Consider the following 13,003-nt stretch of genomic DNA (forward strand, 5'->3'; position numbering starts at 1 on the left):
CATCTGGAATAAGAGAAAGAACATTTGTAATTCATTGTGTGTTTCCATGCAGTTTTCTGGTTCACATTATTATCCGGTATGCTGGGCCAGAGGAAAAGGTTGAGAAACAGAGCAATCCTATACCTGAGAGCTGGTAGTTAATGGTTTGTGGGATTTGATGGAAGCCCTGCCACACTGCATGAACTTGAGCTACACTTCTAGCACAAAAGATACACCAGCAGAATATCCAAGATAGGCCAGTGGAACTGCTGGCATGGCTAAAATGGTGTGGAGAGGTGGGTGTGATGGATGGCACAGAGGAGGTGCACACTTATGCTGTATCTTAAACTATGACAGACCATGATCACATCACACCTATGGTGCATCTTTGCAGCAGCTAAGAACATAAGATCCAAAAAAGACCCTCCTGGATAAGGCCAATCTAGTCCAGCATCCCGTTTTCACCAATCAGATACTTATTTTGGGCTAAGCAGATGCTCGTGGGAAACCAGGGAGAAGAACATGAGCACAAGAGCACCTCTCGTGGTTTCCAGCAGCTGGTATTCAGAAGATATTTTCCAAAGAATGTTCATCTCGTTGACTTTAATGTGGGGCAGTGAGAGGGGGAGAAGGATTTTTAAAAGGGGCCTCATATCAGCAACCCCTGTGCCCATGGGTTGTCATCCTAGTGCTACAGCTAAGGTTCCCTCGGCACAGGGATTTTCCTTGCACAACAGAACCGTCTCTCCCTCTCCTTCCCTGTGCGCTTCCTAAATCTGTTCTGGGGTTTCCCCAAACCTTTCAGAGCAGATTTGGAGACAGAGGAGAGTGCATGTGGAGGAAGAGAAGAGTGAATCCCCATTGCACTAGTGGAAATATTTTTTGTGGTGGCTTCCACTATTTAGTTGAATACAACCCCATGTTACCATGACAGAACAGAGGATATGCTGTAACTATACCACCAGTATATGTACCCCACATAGCAGTAGACCCAAACCGTACATTTAAAGCACATCCATTTAAAGCACACGACTTCTCCCAAAGACTCCTGGGAATGGTAGTTAGTTAAGGTTGCTGGGAATTTGTAGTTCTGTGTTTAAGAGCCAGTTGTGGTGTAGTGGTTAAGAGTGGTAGTCACGTAATCTGGGGAACCGGGTTCGCATCTCTGCTCCTCCACATGCAGCTGCTGGGTGACCTTGGGCCAGTCACACTTCTTTGAAGTCTCTTAGCCCCACTCACCTCACAGAGTGTTTGTTGTGGGGGAGGAAGGGAAAGGAGAATGTTAGCCGCTTTGAGACTCCTTAAAGGGAGTGAAAGGCGGGATATCAAATCCAAACTCTTCTTCTTCTTCTTCTAAATGTGTGTGTTGGGGGGGTGTCCTTTATCTCTCTGCCCTCAGTGTGTAAACCCTTGGAGATCACGAGTGAGCTCTGGTTGTAGACAAAAGGGAGAAAAGAGAATGTAGAAAGCTGCCTTATACCAAAGCAGGCCACTGGTCTATCAAGCTCAGTATTGTCTTCAGCGATTGGCAGAAGTGCTCCAAATGCATAGGGAACAGACACTTTCCAAAAATATGCGGAAGATTAATAATAACTGTACCCAGTAACCTGGGAGTAATACCCATGTAACCCAATGGAACATTTCTGAGTAGACGTGCATTGTTTCTAAATGTTTTCATTTATTTTCATGGTAAAGGTAAAGGTAAAGGTGAAGGGACCCCTGACCATTAGGTCCAGTTGTGACCGACTCTGGGGTTGCGGTGCTCATCTCACTTTATTGGCTGAGGGAGCCGCCGTACAGCTTCTGGGTAATGTGGCCAGCATGACTAAGCCGCTTCTGGCGAACCAGAGCAGCGCACAGAAACGCCGTTTACCTTCCTGCCGGAGCAGTACCTATTTATCTACTTGCACTTGACATGCTTTCGAACTGCTAGGTTGGCAGGAGCAGGGACCGAGCCACGGGAGCTCACCCCGTCGCGGGGATTCGAACCGCCGACCTTCTGATCGGCAAGTCCTAGGCTCTGTGGTTTAGCCCACAGTGCCACCTGCGTCCCATTTTCATGGTACAGAGGATAAATTTTGAGAAAACAATTATTACAACAGTAAACAACAAATAACTTGTCCTGACAGAATTAGAGACTTTTATTATGCCATATGTTCAAATTTCATTTGATTACTCTAGGAGATCACCAGATAACTAGGAGGTAAAATAATCTAGAGACATGGGCTTACGGTGGTTTGGAATGCAATCCTATACCCCAGGGACAAGGAACCTTTTTCAGCCTGGGGGTTGCATCCTCATCTGAGCTACCTTCCAGGGAACATGCCAGTAGTGAATGTTGCCTGGTGCAAAAGTAGGCAGAGGAACAAATGTGAATTTTACCTTTGTACAGTAGGCTAGTTTTGACACACAAACAACTGCATCTTCCATCAAGGCAAGTAAGAAGTGTTATACTAGAGTTCAAGGACATATTCCAGCCAGGCCAATTTGATTACTATCCCAAGTAATCAAATGATTGCAGCACTTTGGGATATTCCCAGGGGAACTGAAGGAGGCGGTGGTGCGTCCGCTCTTAAAGAAAACATCATTAGATCCCTCAGATCTATCCAATTACCGCCCGGTCTCGAATCTTCCATTCCTGGGTAAGGTGATTGAGAGAGCAGTTGCTGAACAGCTTGGTAGGTTTCTGGATGAAACATCTGCTCTAGACCCATTCCAGTCCGGCTTCCGCGCTAGTCATGGGACCGAGACGGCTCTGGTCGCCCTAACAGATGATCTCCGCAGGCAGCTGGATCGAGGCGGGTCAGGGCTGCTGATTCTTCTAGATCTGTCAGCAGCCTTTGACATGGTCGATCACGAACTCCTGGACCACCGCCTTGCCGACGTGGGGATCCAGGGCACAGTCCTTCAATGGCTGCGCTCGTTTCTCTCTGGTCGGGGACAGAGGGTGGCGCTTGGGGGGGAATTGTCATCACGCCACTCCTTGGTGTGTGGAGTGCCTCAGGGTGCAATTCTCTCCCCGATGCTTTTTAACATCTTTATGCGCCCCCTCGCCCAGCTTGTCCGGAGTTTTGGGCTGGGTTGCCATCAGTATGCTGATGACACCCAACTCTATCTGTTGATGGATGGCCATCCTGACTCGGCCCCAGACACGCTGACCAGATGTCTGGAAGCGGTGGCTGGATGGTTACGTGGGAGCCGGTTGAAGTTAAATCCTTCGAAGACAGAGGTCCTCTGGCTGGGGCGGGACGATATGGGATCGAGGGGGCAACTCCCATCTCTTGCGGGGGTGCAATTAGTGCCAGCACCGTCCGTTAAGAGTTTGGGTGTAATCTTCGATACCTCCCTCTCTATGGAGTCGCAGATTACAGCTATAACAAAGGCGGCATTTTTTCATCTCCGCCAAGCTAAGCAGTTGGCCCCTTATCTCTCTCGTCCTGACCTAGCCACTGTGATCCATGCGACGGTCACCTCCAGACTGGATTATTGTAACTCGCTCTACGTGGGGCTGCCCTTGAGACTGACCCAGAAACTCCAGCGGGTGCAGAATGCCGCAGCGAGACTCCTTACGGGGTCTTCGCTGCGGGATCACATTCATCCGGTGCTATACCAGCTGCACTGGCTCCCGGTGGAGTACAGGATCAGGTTTAAGGTGCTGGTTTTAACCTTTAAAGCCCTATACGGCCTAGGACCCTCGTACCTACAGGACCGCCTCTCCTGGTATGCCCCACAGAGAAACCTACGGTCTGCAAATAATAACATCCTCAAGGTCCCAGGCCTCAGAGAGGTTAGGCTGGCCTCAACTAGAGCCAGGGCCTTCTCGGCTGCGGCTCCAATCTGGTGGAATGCTCTGTCACAAGAGACTAGGGCCCTGCGGGACCTGACATCTTTCCGCAGGGCCTGCAAGACAGAGTTGTTCCGCCAGGCTTTTGGTCAGGGCGCAGCCTGACTCCCTCCTCTGGCAACCTGCACAGAATTTTGTTTAATCGGTTGCCATCAATTTGATTTTAACTAATTTTTATAATGAAATATTTTTAGAATGTGTTATTATTTGATTGTTTATTTGATTGTTGTTAGCCGCCCTGAGCCCGGCTTTGGCTGGGGAGGGCGGGATATAAATAAAAATTATTATTATTATTATTATTTGTAGAGAGCAAGCTTTCTGTAGAGCAAGAGGCCTTCAGCACAACTTCTGCCATACTTATAAGGTATTCTTGTCTCAATCTCATGCTACAATCACAAATGATCTGAGGTTGTTTCTGTGAAAAACTGTGGAGGAAGAGAGAGATAAGCACTAGCTGTGAGCTGCGTAGGCCCTGTATAATGCAGGTATCTCTCTGGGGATCTGATGTGGAGCAGCGTATCTAACGGCTGCTGTGCTGCTTCCTTCCACCTCTGCTCCACTTGTGCATCTGTAAGTAAACCAAATATTGCAAAAGCAGCAAAAGCGGACCCTCCAAGTGTCCCTATTTTCTAGAGTGACTCCTCTAATATTAACCATCTTTGACCCTGTGGTGGTAGGGGGAGGCTTCTTGCTAATGCTGCTCTTGGGTTGGTGCTGCCCAGATGGCATTAACATCTCAGATAACAACAATCAGCAGATTGTTGGTGATGCTGCTGGGTGCTGCCCAGTTGGCGTGAACCCGCAACAGGGCATACTTGGTGAAGGTTCCACCCTCCCTGGTGAGGCATGTCTGTCTCCTTCATTAATGTTCAGATATCCGATGGTGGAAAGACACTGTTCCTGGCAACCTTGAAATTATTAGCTGTGATGGCTACTTTGAGATGTTCTTAAGTACATTCAATAACATTTTGCTAATTTGTTCTTTACCACCCTGTGCTCATTTGGGAAGAAGGGCAGGGTAAACATTTAATAAATAATGAAAATAATTTTTAATGGAAGCCAAACCAGATAATGATGACAGATAATGGGAGAACGAGGAATACAAAGTGAGGTTGCAGGGAACCAGGCAGAGGGCCTTCTCGGTAGTGGCACCCACCCTGTGGAACGCCCTCCCATCAGATGTCAAGGAAAGTAAACAACTATCTAACTTTTAGAAGACATCTGAAGGCAACCCTGTTTAGGGAAGTTTTTAACGTTTGATGTTTTATCGTGTTTTTAATATTCTGTTGGGAGCTGCCCAGATGGGCGGGGTATAAATAAATAAATAGTAATAATTATATTTTGTTTAAGCTGAGGACAGCAGCCATGAAGCAATGAAATAATCAAGATAGCACAGAAACACAGACAGTGGTGAAGAGTTTGCACCGCCTCAGTGACCTTTTTATAACTCTGAGACCGACGCATCATATTGTAGTACAAAAAATAGGATGACTTCCGGTTTCCTTGGTTTGCAACACTACAGCATATTTTTAGAGGTAAGAGCCTGGGTGGTAGGAACCACACAGCAATTATCATGAAGACATTAGCTAAATGAGCAAGCTTTATCTTCCTCCTCTCTCTTCCCTTTTCATTGTGGAACCACTGACACATTTGTAGTCCTGTCAGCATTGATGACTTACAGGAAAGGCTAGCAATGAGTAGTTTCCCCTTAAAACATTAATTTTTAGAACTCAGAAATAATGATGAAACATGTACATGATTAAGGGTTGAGGCATGGTGTACGTGACCCTGCCCACTTTTCCCCATTTAAAAAAAAAACACGTTCTTGCTGCTGCTGTTGTAATCATTCCTTGAGTCCAAAATGAGAAATTTGTTCAGGGACTTGAAATTATACTACATGTAAGGTTATGGGGTTCAGAGGCGCTGTGCTGTGATGACCTCCAGTTCCACACGTTATGAAATTATCAGAATTTCATATTTGCGGACGTTAACTATTTACCAGTACTGGAAAGCTTTGGTGCTCACTTGTTTTAATGTTTTGCCCTCTGTCCCTCTAACTGCTCAATTTAATAAGATTCTGCTTAAGTTAAAGATTTTTGTCTTTGTGGAACTGGAATGATGAATCTGTTGGTGATCTCCTTTTTACACTGCAGGGAGGCCAGAGTGAGGCTGATTCCTCCAGAAATTTAGTACTCTTCCCAGATATTTTGATATTTTCTGTTCATTTGATGATTATGGCTACATTACCGATAAGGTAACTGAATTCAGTGAGCTAGTCATCAGTACAAATTAGGGAGCAGGTAATAAAGTCAGAACGTCCTTTTGCTCCCTTTATAAATTCGCCTGGTTTCTTTTTATGCTTTTGAATTCTAGTGCTGGAGGAGACTCTTGAGAGTCCCATGGACTGCAAGAAGATCAAACCTATCCATTCTTAAGGAAATCAGCCCTGAGTGCTCACTGGAAGGACAGATCGTGAAGCTGAGGCTCCAATACTTTGGCCACCTCATGAGAAGAGAAGACTCCCTGGAAAAGACCCTGATGTTGGGAAAGATGGAGGGCACAAGGAGAAGGGGACGACGGAAGACAAGATGGTGGGAAAGTGTTCTCGAAGCTACCAGCATGAGTTTGACCAATCTGCAGGAGGCACTGGAAGACAGGAGTGCCAGGAGTGCTCTGGTCCAGGGGGTTATGAAGAGTCGGACACGACTAAATGACTAAACAACAACAATTCTGTTTGTAACACATTTCATTGTTCTTTGGCATAATGAATTTATGCATTCATTCAAGCAGGTATGTCACACAGCTTTACTAAGTTTTGGGGTGCACTACACTATATCAATCCCACTTTTAACAGAGAATTTCCCCACTCACTCTGGGGAAAGAAACCAGAGGATCTTGATTTCTATCATTCTGTCTGTGCATTATCATGCATTTTTTAGCAGCAATGTGTGCACACATTTTCAAGCTTACCTACCACAACCAAAATGGCTGATATACTCAGAAAGGTACTTCTGGATCAGGTACTACACTCTGTGGGCCATCTGTGTTGTGGTGTTGTAGCCTTATGAGGCTTTGCCCTCGGGTGGGAAAAATATTGCGCCTGGGAAAGGGAAGTGGGAGTCAACAGACACTCAAGGAATAGTTAAATGCAAGGATGTGAATTGGCAGACAGAAAGAAACAGAGCAGAAGGCTTTGAAAGCCGCATGGGACAGAACTGTTAAAAAAAAAAAGACAATTAAACCCAAGGGATTAAAAAACCCTAGGATTACAATACTGACCATTGAGGAAATCCTCAAGAAAAATGCCCTGTTTTCTCCAGTCCTTGCAGTGTCTCCACTCAGGAACGGGTGGCAATTTCTCCCACGAACTTGGCAGGATGTGCACTGGAACTGCTGATGCCGATCCGAGCTGTTCACCACAGGGACGCCTTGGACCCACATCCCTTATCCTCAGGGAATCTGTTTTTCCCAGCCAAACGCACCAAGAAATGTAGCCTTATGAGGCTTTGACCTCGGGTGGGAAAAATATTGCGCCTGGGAAAGGGAAGTGGGAGTCAACAGACACTCAAGGAATAGTTTCGGAGAAAAGGCTTTTATTTCTACCATCCATGAACTGGTAGAAGGAGCAAGTGTGATAAGTCACAAAAAGCATGCACGAGTTCACAATCATGTGCACAAGCATATATACCCCTTTCTAGTTCCCTCCCCCTTTCTCCTCCCTCAGGAGTCCTGCCCCATGTTGAGGTTCCTGAGCATGTACAGAAAGCTGTCTTAGGACTATTGTGGACTCTTGGCAGGAAAGGGGGTTGAGGGGGTTTTCAGAGTGTTCTCGTTGTTTCATTCTTGTGCTTTGGCATGGTTCCCGGAGAGAAAGCAAGTTGCAATGTGGTTCTGAGAAAGGCCTGAGAAGACAATGGGCTCTGTTCTCTACCTTGTTGCAATCTTTTTAGCTACAGCAAGCGGAATGTTTCTGATGCTTAGCTGCTGAGAAAATGATTTTGAAAAGCTTTGAGAAGCTTTGAACCTGCTTGGGGGGGGGTGACTTCGGGCCTAGGTGAGGTCACCTGTCCTCACCTTCCTTGTGTCATCTTGACACACTCAGTCCTGCCCTTTAGCATACATTCATTCTGTTACATCTTTGAGCAGTGCAAGATTCCAGGCCTTTCCCAGGGTTGTCTCCGTTGGAAAGAGCAAGGCACAGCAGAGGCTAGTGTCTTTAAGAAATATGTTCTATTAGCACATATTTACGCCTGGAAATCTGCAATGGAGGGGGTGCAGAACCCCAAGTGTCTCCTGTTGCTCCTGTCATAGCTTCAGCAAGCTGGGGTTCAAAGCAGCAGTCAGACATGGCTCCCAGTATCTGTGTTGCAGCACCTCCAATCAGTCAATCAGTCAGTTTTATTGCACATAGCCAAAGGCTGCCGCAATGTACAATGTACAATGCACCTCCAGTCAGTAAAAGGCAAAGGTAAAAAGATCAAGGACCCCTGGACGGTTAAGTCTAGTCAAAGTCGACTATGGGGTTGCAGCGCTCATCTCGCTTTCAGGACGAGAGAGCCGGCGTTTTTCCACAGACAGCTTTCCGGGTCATGTGGCCACCATGACTAAACCGCTTCTGGTGCAATGATGGAAACCAGAGGCACACGGAAACCCTGTTTACCTTCCTGCTGCAGTGGTACCTATTTATCTACTTGCACTTTTTGGCGTGCTTTCGAACTGCTAGGTTGACAGGAGCTGGGACAGAGCAATGGGAACTCACCCCGTCATGGGGATTCGAACTGTCAACCTTTCGACTGGCAAGTCCAAGAGGCTCAGTGGTCAGTAGCCAATATAGCTCTGACTTCCAGCTCCTGCGTGGACTTCTGGCCTGCCCAGCTGTTTGTGGAGGCCTGGCCTTTGCCCTCCTCCTTCTTTCCAGCACACCTCTTGCCAAAAACCCAAACCTCCCATAAAAGGGCACTTTCTCCTGTCAGCTCACAGTCCTCCCCATCGCCTTGGCAACCCCTGTTTTGCACAGACCTGTGAACTTTCTGTGTAGGTGCCTGGCATTGTTTCATAAGAGTTTGCATTCAAGCAGCCCAGCCAGGAATTCCTTTCCTAGCACATTTCTGTACCTTGCATTTTCCTTTCCTCGCTAGATTCTGACATTCATTATTGGGTTATAATAATAATAATAATAATAATAATAATAATAATAATAATTATTATTATTATTATTATTATTATTTATACCCCGCCCATCTGGCTGGGTTTCCCCAGCCACTCTGGGCGGCTTCCAAAAGAATATTAAAATACTATGATACATCAAACATTAAAAGCTTCCCTAAACAGGGCTGCCTTCAGATGTCTTCTAAAAGTCTGGTAGTTGTTGTTCTCTTTGACATCTGGTGGGAGGGCGTTCCACAGGGAGGGCGCCACTACCGAGAAGGCCCTCTGCCTGGTTCCCTGTAACTTGGCTTCTCGCAGTGAGGGAACCGCCAGAAGGCCCTCTGTGCTGGACCTCAGTGTCCGGGTAGAACGATGGAGGTGGAGACGCTCCTTCAGGTATACTGGACCGAGGCCGTTTAGGACTTTAAAGGTCAGCACCAACACTTTGAATTGTGCTTGGAAACGTACTGGGAGCCAATGTAGGTCTTTCAAGACCGGTGTTATATGGTCTCGGCGGCCGTTCCCAGTCACCAGTCTGGCTGCTGCATTCTGGATTAGTTGTAGTTTCCGGGTCACCTTCAAAGGTAGCCCCACGCAGAGCGCATTGCAGTAGTCCAAGCGAGAGATAACCAGAGCATGCACCACTCTGGCGAGGCAGTCCGCGGGCAGATAGGGTCTCAACCTACATACCAGATGGAGCTGGTACACAGCTGCCCTGGACACGGATTTAACCTGTGCCTCCATGGACAGCTGTGAGTCCAAAATGACTCCCAGGCTGCGCACCTGGTCCTTCAGGGGCACGGTTACCCCATTCAGGACCAGAGAATCCTCCACACCTGCCCGCCTCCTGTCCCCCAGAAACAGTACTTCTGTCTTGTCAGGATTCAACCTCAATCTGTTTGCCGCCATCCATCCTCCAACCGCCTCCAGACACTCACACAGGACCTTCACCGCCTTCATTCAACCTCACTTCAGAGGTGTCCCCCCAAAAACCCTTATAACAATACCTTGGCGACATCGTTCCTATCAATCAGGTGGCACTGTGGGGGTCTATACTAGATGGCACAAGTCAAAGAGGGGATGCAGTGCATCCATACCAGTGGCGGCAGAACCCGTTGTGCTGCCCTAAATCTGCTTCTGTCAACAGCCCCTGCAGCCAGCCTTGGCCTACTTACTATTCAAGCTCATCCAAACCAGACTGAAGTGATAGATACTGCAGTGCTCTTTCTAAATGAGGCTTCCTCAACCTTGGCCCTCCAGATGTTTTTGGCCTACAACTCCCATGATCCCTAGCTAGCAGGACCAGTGGGAATTGTAGTTTCAAAACATCTGGAGGGCCAAGGTTGAGGAAGCCTGTTCTAAACCATGGTTAGCAAACCTGAGGTTTCTCCAGATGGTGTTGGGACTTCAGTTCCCATCAGCCCTCGCCAGCATGACCAATGGCCAGGGATGATGGAAGTTGCAGTCCAGTGACATCTGGAGGCCCACAGGTGGGCAACAGTTGGTCAGGAGTTACCAGTACCAGTCAGATCACCCAGGAACTGACCGGTCCGGTACGTTTCCACAGCAACAGAATTCCCGGACTTGTAGCAGAGCGGGCACAGCGAGTGCTTGACTTGTGAGTGAAGAGAGAGTCCACATGCTGTAGTTCTTCTAAACTAGACAGCTTTATTTACATCAGACAGATAAAACAACAAGCACTCCATCAGAAACAGCAGACATGATGTCTCTCTGGCTCTCTCCGCAGAAAAGTGAAAGTAACTCACAAACAAAGAACTCAGCTTTCCCGGATGTTGGGAAAGCTCCTCCCCAGATGCAGGACACACAGAGATGTTAACCCTGTAAACACCAAACCTCACACCCCCTCTTATCCTGCACTGAGAGAATGTAAGTGTGACCACTTACCCCAAACACAGACCTTCACAGAACTCCCCATGATGCTGGAAGGTCAGCGGTTTTGTGAACTCATCTGCCAGGTTCTTCGAACTGGGGCAATATTTCAGTTCCACTAATCCCAACTGAACACTCTGACACACATTCTGGAAACGGATGTCTAGGTGTTTGGTTCTAGCCTTAAACTGCCCAGACTCTGCCAATTTCAGACAGGGTTGTTTGTCCTCCCAAACTGTGATGGGCAAGCAACACTCTCCGCAGATCTCTTGAACCAAGCACACATAGAACTCCAGTTCCCTGCAAATCTCAGACAGCGCACTGAACTCAGCCTCAGTAGAGGAGAGCGCTATGAGACTTTGCTTTCGGGACTCCCACCCAACCAAAGAGTCCCTGAACTTCACCACCATACCAGAAACGGACTTCCTGTCTTCCAGATTCGCCCAATTGCTGTCTGCCCAGCACGTCAACTTGACGTTGCCCTTGGCTGACTGCTTGAGACAGAAGTCTTTGGCATCTTGCAGGTAACGCAGCACCCGCTTGACACCATTCCAGGCTTGTACGCTTGGGCTTGTAGCTTCTAGGCTGAGCAGATTGGTAGCAAAAGCTATGTCAGGAACAAGAGACAAGGAGCAATGAGGCTTCCCATTCTCCTTTAAGGGTTAGTGTTGAAGATGTGAGGAGAAAAATGGATTCAATGCAACTTCCATCATCATTTACTGCACAATTTATTTGATTCTCATAACTCCTTATCAATGATTCAGTCTTTTCACAGGCTGGTTGTTATTCAGAGCAAATCCTGTCCATTTTATGGCCAAGACCAAAAAAAGAAGATTTGCTTATCTCAGCATTAACCATTTCTTTCTATCTGGTGATTAAGCTACTTCATGAGATAGACTGGAGTTGTGAAATTCAAACTAATGAGTATTGAACTCATTCCACTTTCACACAGCTTACATAAATTCATCTGTCTATGCTTTTTGCACAAGTTGTGTGTGGTATCTGTTTCATTTTTTAAGTGGAGCTCATTATAAGTATGTAGAAGCTTCTATGAGTTGGGCTTGTACTGGGAGACCCAGGTTCATGTTCTGGCTCAGCCACGAAGTTCACTACCAGTCACTACCTCTCATTTTATTTTATTTTATTTTATTTTTATTATTATTATTATATATATATATATATATATAATTTTTATTATTTTATTTTATTTTAATTTTATTTTATTATAAGGTGCTTTTAAATTATTCTGTGAAAACTGAAAATTCAGAAATTGTTTGCTTGTGCAAAAACAAAGATAAAATAAAATGTTTCCAATGATAAAATTGGAAATATGTAAATATATACATAATGTACATAATTTGAAGTTAGCAACAGTGTTGTACCCAAATGAATCAACTTGGGGGCCAGTCCTAAGGGTTTTTAATCCTAATTAGACACATGTTCAGGAGGCAGAGAGAAGAGAGGCTTTGTCTCTTTCCCCTACTCCAAACCACTTGTTTAATCAGAGTTTTTAAACCTTAATTAAACATATGGGAGGGAGGCAAGCAGTAGTGAAGTAGCAAGATTTGCCCCACTACTGTGTCTGCATCACGTGGCCTCACCCCTCCCACTCTCCCTCTCAGTAACCAGCAGCGATGTGTAGCATTGGGAAACCAGGTAACAATGCTGCCCTGCCCATGCCACCTTGTTGATCACTTTCGAAAAGTATGGCAAGGGAAGGAAAGAAGGGGAAGAGATTCCTGAGACAATTGCTTGTACAGTGTGCTTTAAGAAAGCCAGACAGCCTGTCTTCAAAATGTTGCAAAGCAGCACCATATTGGGGGAATGCTGTGGTGGCTAGACATGAGTTGAGCTTTGCTCAGCGACAGCTCCAGCTTCCAATCCAGGACTAGAATCCAGTCACAGTGCTTGGGGAGAAGGGATGGTGAATTGTTAAAGCTAGTTAGTTGGAAGTCACATTTTTTTAAATCATTTTTTATTTTCTTCTTTATATTTCATCATCATCAATCTGTATTACGGTCCAGAGACCCAACAAAACATTACAAATTAATACAGAGTTCATACCATCTACCTCCAGGTTAATCAAGCACTTTGTTTGGAATATAGGGCTCGTTTGTTATTGCAACCACCGATAAAAACTTT

At 46.2% G+C, this 13,003-nt stretch overlaps 1 long non-coding RNA gene across 1 annotated transcript in view; it reads right to left on the reverse strand.

The window, feature by feature from the left end:
• Positions 1-7,659: 7,659 nt before the first annotated feature.
• LOC310703239 overlaps positions 7,660-13,003 on the reverse strand; it is a 220,635-nt gene continuing 215,291 nt past the window's right edge. Inside the window, exon 3 of the long non-coding RNA XR_014524029.1 lies at positions 7,660-7,911. This is a non-coding gene — a long non-coding RNA (uncharacterized lncRNA). The remainder of the gene's footprint in view (positions 7,912-13,003) is intronic.

The sequence above is a fragment of the Podarcis liolepis genome, assembly GCF_965112155.1.
Source record: "Podarcis liolepis genome assembly, chromosome: 3".
NCBI lineage: Eukaryota > Metazoa > Chordata > Lepidosauria > Squamata > Lacertidae > Podarcis > Podarcis liolepis.